This window comes from Sinocyclocheilus rhinocerous, unplaced genomic scaffold, assembly GCF_001515625.1.
Source record: "Sinocyclocheilus rhinocerous isolate Xijiao unplaced genomic scaffold, SAMN03320098_v1.1 scaffold315, whole genome shotgun sequence".
NCBI lineage: Eukaryota > Metazoa > Chordata > Actinopteri > Cypriniformes > Cyprinidae > Sinocyclocheilus > Sinocyclocheilus rhinocerous.
The window spans coordinates 1,188,064-1,197,375 of NW_015630423.1; the positions used below are offsets into that span (position 1 = coordinate 1,188,064).

Consider the following 9,312-nt stretch of genomic DNA (forward strand, 5'->3'; position numbering starts at 1 on the left):
TTTTTTTTTACAGAAACCAACTCCAGTAAATGCTTCTTTTTTTTTTTAACAGTCGTTTTTCTTCACTTTAAATTTTATGCAAGCCTGTAAAATTACTAACAATATCTGTAAGATTAACAACTTGGCTGTTATTTTAAGTATATCATTAACCATACACTACAGTAATTATTATTGGGGTTTTTTTTTACAGAGAAATACTGCATTATTTATAGAGTATTTTTTTTGTTTTCTTAAATTACATAGAAATGTATGTTATGTTAAATGCAAAAGTAATGGCGAAAGTAATTTGTGAAATCACCACCAGATGGTGCAAATCAACAGATTTGCCTTCACTATTGCTCACACCTTGCAAAAAAAAAAAAAAAAAAACGATCAAATTGCTGGCAGCAATGGCTGCCAAAACCCATAAAATTAAAGTAAAATATTCCAATTTAAATAAAGTGCAAAAACCTTTACAGAAATTTGCATGAAACGTTTAACAGAAAAACATATGTTAGAAAGACAAGGGTCCAGAGCCCAACTAAAGCAGACATAGATCTCCATCATGATAACATCAAACTTTATTATTTTCAATAAAACGTCAATATCTAAACCTCTGTTAATTCTCAATGAGAACATCTGTATGAAAGAAGTAAAGTCAATCTAGTGATAAGTGAATCTGTGATGTTTTGTGGAGTTGTTTAATCATCCTCTGCTGAGATCTTGAGGGATCTTTTGTTAGGATATAAAGAGTTTCTGTAGAGTTTTGTGGATTACCATTGTGCTGTAGAGAAGAGCCTGCACTTTAGTCCATGATGGACCAAAAAAAAAAAAAAAACAGGCTGTTATGCTGCATGTTACTATATTTAAAAGCAATAACTGTGTAGTCACTAACACAGTGATGATTTACATCAGCTCATGCATGTGTGTTGTTGCATTTTACAATAAAGTAGTACAATGAAGTAATAATTCAGGTACCTGTAAATTAACAGTGATTTCCTGTTAAAGTATTTAATGAAAATTGCAGTACAAATTTTTTCACTTTATTTGAATTAGGATATTTTACCTTAATTTTATGGTTTTTGTATGGCTGCCAGTCATTCAGGTATTTGATCGTAATATTACAGGAAACAACTGTATTTATTTATTTATTTTTTGCAGTGTACTTTTTTAGCAAGTAAAGGTATTTTAGCATAATAAAAACATGCCTCTGTGGTATGTGTGTCTTTTTACTGTGAATTACATTAAAATCTATTGAAATTCCATCTTACTTTCTGGCTAAATATCAGCACCTAATTTCAAACTCATATGCACACTTTATTATTTAGATTTCTTTCTATATATTTTTTTTCTAAATAAATTAAGCTTTATGTATTATGTCACATATCAGACATCAAAGATAAGAAAGATACATTTTCTGGCACAATCTCCTGAAAATGACCCATCTCCTGTATAATTTTAAACCTGCAATGATCAAGGAACTTAAGTGTGAAATGTAAAAATATTTATTGTTTGTCTTTTGAAAGTTGCATTCAAAATCCTCAGAAACCTGAGGAGGCACATGCCCCTCGGTTTGCATGGGCATTATGCCTCTGATTAAAAATGCATTTCATAATGTATATTTCATTCGATACTTAAAAGATATTAGCAAAAAATGATTATTTTACTCAATATTGGTGTACTGTGCAGTTATGGGCTTATCAGAGTATCATGCTATTAGCCTAGGTAATGGTAAACTGTATTTAAACAATAAGTTGAGTTTTCTGTGTCGAGAATTTATCCATCACTTCTGAGGTTCCATGACGGACAGGATGTTACATACAGTATGTGTCACTAGGTTTTGAAACAAAGATAAATACTGAAATCTCACCCTCATTTCGTAAAATCCCCATAAGAGTCTTGAGGAAGCCTTCCTGTTTCCCGGCTAAAGACAGAACCTGGATGCGAGACTTCACACAGTCTATGGGGTACACAACCAACCACAGACAGGCACCGCCAAAACCACCACTGAACATCAAGGGCACAACACCTGTCAGAAACACGCATACAGAGGAGAACTGAAGAATCATCCAAGCTGTTCTGTTCCACAGAGGAATGAAATTAATGAAAAAGCAACTTGAACGTTCTTCAAAACATTTTTTTGCAATGACATGAGTATATTGTGTCAGTAAGTGGCCTTCTCATGGACTGACCTATGTGCTCTTTGTCTCTGCCCATGTGTTGGGCAAACATTGAGCGGCTGAGTTCATATCCTCCAAAGAAACAGAAGTATCCAGGTACCTCACGGACTATAGTGGTGGTGAGACCCTGATAGAAACCCAGAGGTCCGTTTGTCCGTAACACATTTTTCACAACAGACCACACCGTGCTGAAATTGAGAAGGGAATTTCAGCAAGATCCAAACTACTGGAAAACTATGATTTTGACGTCATATTTGTCCAAGTTCAATGGAATTATAGACACTCTGAACTTAGGAACAGTAGATGGCTTCAACCAAAATTAGCTCCTTAAGAGGTCAATTTGCCCAAAAATGAACATTCTGTCATCATTTACACACACTCATATCATTCCTAACCTGTATGTGGAACAACAAACAAATAAATAAAAAGTTTGAGAAATGTTTCAGTGGGCTTTTTTGTCTTCTGAATACCACAGGAAACAATGCAAACAAGTTTGGAAACCACCTGAGGGTAAGTAAATGATGACTGGTAAAAAATAAAAAAAAAAGGGTATTCAGGGAATTCTCAAGGCCTGTCAAAAAACAAGTGCATAAAAAAAATGCTTGCATAAGAAAAAAAGGAGTCTACTTTAAAAAGCAATTTGATCTTTTTTTAATTATGACATTATTTTAATTGTCTTGTTGATGTAACATAAAACAAAATTATTCTCATTGGTGTGATTCATAAAAAGCTATCATGTTGTTTAAATTGAAAGTGTTTATACATCATGGTAGTACTTTTTATTGATTTAATTTATGTAGATATTAATAAAATAATACGTCTAAACTATTTTTGTTTAAATCTTAATGTAAACCAATTCAGTGGGGCATAAAGCCAGAGAGGAGAAGACAGAAGCGACAGAGCCTGAGCAGGCCTTCTGAACATCACTGAAACACACAATACATCTAATAATCACACACACTGCTGAACTTCAGGAAAGGTCACACTGACACTCTTATTATAGTTCATGTATCATTTCATGCTGAATCAAATGTAATATGAATGACTTCATATGAATCAAGATATAACACCACTTCTGAGTCAACAGTAACACCAAACAAATAACACTGGAGAAAATGAAATTTAACACTGCATCGTAAAATTAAGAAGATTAATAACTTAATTATGACCATTATAAATTAGTGGGCAAATTGTAAAGATGTAACATAAATAATTTTTTATATATTGAACATTTTGGTCACACTTTTTTCACACATTTTTGTTCACAATAGAAATACAGGAATGAAATAAAGTTCTTCAACAGAAACCAAACTGGACATGACAGTATCCCCCTCACCAAACGCCTGGAAGAGCCGGAGGAATGGAAATCCACAGTGGAGATTGAGGAATTGCTGACCATGAAAGAGCCGGGGAATTGGAAGCCCGAGGCGGAGGTGTCTGGGCCTGAGGGTTGGGTCTTTTCGGATTCCACAACTCCAAAGACCATGGTGGATCAGGAGACTGTGATTGTACTGGTGGAGCCAGCTGAGAAGAACCGGAGGAGCAAGAGGACCATTGGCAGAGTCAAAGAAGGATGACCAGTGGCCCCGGACAAACCCATCAAGGCTATGATGCAGGGCAGTGGAAGAGGAAGGGTCAAAAAAAAAAAATGGACAGAACCGGTGAGTCACTACAGCTGGATGGGACCAGCAGAGGAGGAAGTGCTTTAGGGGTGGGACTTAAACCCAGTAGGTCAATAAGCTCTGGCTCCTGGACAGAGTGCTGGCTCTGAGATGAACTGGGTGAAAGGCGCTGGCTCTAGAACAGACTAGGCTGAGGGTCCATGGTGACCGTGGCCACAGGCTAGGGCCAGGTGGCGAGCATGGTGTTTGCCTGGGGTCCATGGCAGGTGTGATGAATGGCTGGGAGGGGCTCAGGGAGAATATCCAGTGTCTGGGGAGCCATAGGGTGATTGTGATCCTCATCCACCTTGCCAACGGTGAATGGGGATTCGCTTAACTGTTGAGACAAGGATTTAAGTGCAGCTCTTTATTTAAACAAGAAGGCAATTCAGGATGAGGAATAATCCAAAAGGTACACATCAGTGAAACAGCTTTGCAATAACACAAAGACAATGACTCACAATCACTTAGGGGTATAAATACATAGGAACAAAACAAACTTCAGAATAAAGTTCTCTGAACAGAAACCAAAACAGACATGACAAACAAAAAGTTTGTATTTTTTGAAATACCTTTGATAGAATATATAAAATATCATGGTTCATAAATATCCCATGGTGAGTACCAAGCTAGCCTTTTTTAAAGTACCATAGTATTTCCATTTGATCTCATTATTGGGATCCATTAATATTATGATGTTTTACACAGTATTTTAAGAGGTCACATGAAAGAAACTGTAACCCTTGTATTGACTATAAACATCTAATGTTTATCCAATAAAGAAAGGTGCTCTGAACACGCAGGCCATGGGTCACATGACATAGCGTCTGTCCTAGAGGACTGAATTGCATCATTGCATATCGGAATTACACACCATATACAGTATATAATATTAACAGCCTGATAAGAGCATGATTCTGTGTCATACTGTATCTTTACAGTTTCTCCAGCATGTGGACAAGCACTAAGAAATAAGGACCAAAATGTTTTTTAGGACATGGTATTATGGTAACATAACTTTGTTTTCCATTAATGTTAATGTACAATCGTATCCCATGTAAATACAATAGTACATGAATATGTTACTCAATAATATATGAGTGTTTCTTAAATTTTTGGAGAAAAAAACCTCTTTACCTCTAAAACCTTTGTTCAAGATTTTGGAGTGTTTCTGTGATCAGTTTTGTCCGTTCATCTAGTAGATCATTTGTGGGGTCAGGCATTGATGTTGGACGAGATGACTGTCTTGCAATCTCTGTTCCAGTTCATTCCAAACATATTCGATGGGGTTGAGGTCAGGGTTCACACTGAACTCATCCAACCATGACTTAATGGGCCTTACTTTGTGCACTGGGGCACAAACATGCTGTAATAGAAAAGGGCCTTCCCCCAACTATTCCCACAAATTTGGAAGCATAAGCATTCTCCAAAATGTCTTAGTAGAGTGAGGCATTAAGATTTTCCTTCACTTGAAATAAGGAGCCTAGCCCAACCTTTAAAAAAAAAACAGTCACATACCACTGTCCTTCCTCCATCAAACTTTACAGTTGGCACAATGCAGTCAGGCAGGTGACATTTTCCTGGCATCCGCCAAACAGAGAAGCGTGATTGTCACAGAACATGTTTCCACTGCTCCCGAATCCAGTGGTGGCATGCTTTACAACTCAAGCTGATGCTTGCCATTGTACTTGGTAATATGAGGCTTTCATGCAGCTGTTTGGCCATAGAGACCCATTCCATGAAGCTCCCGCTGCACAGTTTTTGTGCTGATATTAATGCCAGTGGAGATTTGGAACTCAGCTATGGAATCAGTAAAGCATTGCTGACCTTTATGCACCTATCTGCCTCAGCACTCGGTAAACCCCGCTCTGTGACTTTATATGGTCTTCCGCTTCGTGGCTAAGTTGCTGCTGTTCCTATACACTTCCACTTTAGAATAATATAATTTACAGTTGACTGTGGGATGAAATTTTAAGAACTGATTTATTGAAAAAGTGGCATCCAAACACAATACTCTTCAGAATATTTTTTCACTGTATCTGTATCTAGGTGCACACCAGTGGCAATGTGTCTGACTGAAACACTTTAATTCAGTAGGCTAATTAAGAGGTGTGTCCCAATTATTTTGTCCATATAGTGTATATACAGTATAACAGTTATTTAATTTATATATTATTTATTTGTTATTTTAAAGGCAACATAACATTTTTAATATTTACATTTTATTTTTATTTTGGGGGCCTTTGAGTCACAGAGGCTTAGACTCACTGCTCTACACTTATGACGCTGTCTTCTTGGTAAAGAAGTAAAAAAATAAAATAAATTAAAAAAAACTTTACTGGGGCAAAAGTTTGGTGTGGTGGAATTTCTACCACAAATTTGTCACAAAAATTATTACATAAATCTTTTTGACGCAAAAAAAAATATAGAAATAGGTTGTTTATTTGTTTAGATGTTCATATTTGTTATAATTCATTAGTTGTTATAATGATAATTATAACAACTAATAATTCATTTTTATGATAGATTTTCATAGTTTTAGTGCTTAGTTTAAAGAGGTCATATGATGCGATTTCAATTTTTCCTTTCTCTTTGGAGTGTTACAAGCTCTTGGTGCATAAAGAAGATCTGTAAAGTTGCAAAGACTAAAGTCTCAAATCCAAAGAGATATTCTTTATAAAAGTTAAGAGTCAGTCACACCTAGGTAGAATGGTATGTCTTATTCTTATTTGTGGCACTTTACTGTAATGGTACCTCACCTGAGTTCTGTGCATCGGTCCAGTCCTGAAACAAAGCGGACAACATTCTGGCAGAAGCCGTAGCTCATGAAGAGCACAGCGTTTTCAGCAATGTTGGCTATGAGGGCAGGCGTGGTGCCCTGATAGAGCCCTCGGAGTCCAACCTGTTTATAGACTGAGACGAAGCAGTGGACAAAGCCTCTGTACAAGCCGGGGAAAGTCTGCATCTTCACCTTGGCTGTATCAAAGGGCTGCCCGCTTAACACACATGCAATCCCACCTTAAAAAGACAGAAGAGAGGAAACAGTGCAGAACATGCCTGTATGTTTTTAAATAACTGATCTTTCTTGTTTCTTACTGTAACAAAATTCCCATCATAATGCAAAATGTATGCAAATCAGGCAGATGGAAAACACAGTGCATCGTATGTAAGCCCCCCATATATTACAGTTGTTAATGTAGACACAGGAAATGAATAATACAAGGCTGTTACCACATGCTCCTGCTGACAGATCAGTGATGGCTTGAGTGACAGGATGTGGAGCCATAGTTAACTTCAATATTGCATCACTTCCTGTAAAATGCAGGACAAAAGATTTTACTCAGATTCACCCAGATTAACTCGGATTTACCATAGTATACACATGTAGAATTGACAGGATCAACAGAATACTTCATAAGGCAGCAAACAAGAAGAACAACATATCAAAACACAGAACATTCACAGAGAAAGAATTGCCATTGTTTTTCTATGTAAACATGTGACGGATTGACGTCTTTAGATTGCGTCTTTTATAACCACACATAAAACAGGTCTAGAAGTGTCTCTAGGGATCCTCAAATCTGGCCCACGAGAACCACTTTCCTACAGAGTTTAGCTCTAACCCTAATCAAACACACCTGAGCATGCTAATCATTAATGTCTTCAGGATAATTAGGCTTTATCTGAAAACTGAAAAATGCTGCCTTCGGAGGATGCTTTCTAAGGTAGGAAGGCATCAAGGCACATCTGAATCTAGTGTTAGCTGAGATATCTTCATCTGATCGATTTTTGAAGGCAGCATTTATGTATCCTTCGCTGCCTTTGATATCCCACAATCCTGTGCATTCCATCCGTGATGGTTGAACTAAAAAAAAGATGGCATCTGAAAGTTGCATTTTGTGGTCAGTTTGTGTGTAAATGACAACATTTTTGCACTTTTAATGTTATTTCTAGTGAGAAATCAGCATTATTTATAATAATTAAATATTTGTTTAGTTATCACAAAAAAAACATTTATATTTTGTTGTAGATCATTGAACCGTTATGCTGCCTCAGAAGCCTGTCCAAAATCAGTTTCATGAGGTGCCTCCGTGCAAAAACGCTGCCTGCTCTAGACCTTGTGGTTGCTAGAAGTTGATATGTTTATATCCATAATATATCAATAACATATTAAGAAAAAGTATCAACCTGTTTACAGTACCAAAAAAAAAACACTTAGACATTACTAGTAAATTTCACAATTAAATGGCAAATAAAATGTTGAACTAAATGTGAGTTTTAGGTAGAATGACTATTTTAAAGTATTTTCTTGACAAACGTACTCCAATAATGTGTTTTATTCACAACAGTGTAATAATGGTTGAAGGCTAGACTTGCTCCTAATATAAGACTAGTGCAAATACCATGGCATATATAGAAGAAGAAGAAGAAGAAGAAGAAGAAGAAGAAGAAGTATTGTCCTGGTCCCACACATCCAAAATGCATAGTGGCATACAGTATCACAAAAATGTAAAGAGAAATGAAAAAAAAAAGTCCTCACAGAACATAAGTTTAGTGCCTAAGCAAGAACAGTGTATTATTTATATCTGACATGTGAGCTCTCTATTTATAGCCTTAATCATTAAATCAGATTTAGAGGCAATCCCCCCTGAGGGGTCAAGAGTCCCTTTGAGCCCAACACTGACCATCTTAACCTCCTCATGTGCCAACATTCACATGCCAAGATCAGAATGTCTTAGTAACTTTAAACTCAGCTACTGCAATCTCTCATATGTTCTGCATGGTCGCACAGAGCAGGTATTCTCACACTCACCGCCCCTTTCCTGGATAACTGACTGTCTGGCAGCGGACACTTCAGACTATATCCAATAATGTGCTTGGTTGAAGAGCCTCGGTACAAACCGTCCTGTGAAAGAAGTATTCTTAATACTGACGAAAAACACACCTGAAGCCGGTGTACCGACGAAAACACTCGAACACACTTCGATCAGCCCCACAGGTGTGTACATGCCACACACGCAGGTAGGGGTGTGTAGGGCTCGTCATGTGGGGGCTTCCTGGAACCATGTGCTCTGCAAATAAGAGAAGGCGGTCGTGTTGCTGTCATATCCTGCAGAAGTTGTTGACTCAACATAAGGATTGTGACACAAGGTCACTTCATCAAACGCGATATTTGAGCATAACAAATACCAGGAACACACACTAGATGGCAGGATAGCCTTGAGTATAGTAACAGTTATCTAAGCATCCAAACTATGCAGGATAAGTACATAAGTACAGATAAGATGCGGTCATGAATTCTTACAAACATTTTATGTAGGTACAGTATGGTCTATTGATAGTAAGAATATATATATATATATAAGAATAAAGCCCCCCTTGCACACATAGTTTAGTTTCTTTCAAGTAAAGAATTTCATTGGATAGGAGAAGCTTGAAACATTCTGCTAAATATCTTTTTTTCTGTTCAGTGGGTAAAAAAACAAAATTTT

At 36.9% G+C, this 9,312-nt stretch overlaps 1 pseudogene; it reads right to left on the bottom strand.

Annotated features, from left to right (window-relative positions):
* LOC107740399 (mitochondrial ornithine transporter 1-like) overlaps positions 1-9,110 on the bottom strand; it is a 9,948-nt pseudogene extending 838 nt beyond the window's left edge.
* Between the last annotated feature and the right edge of the window lie 202 nt (positions 9,111-9,312).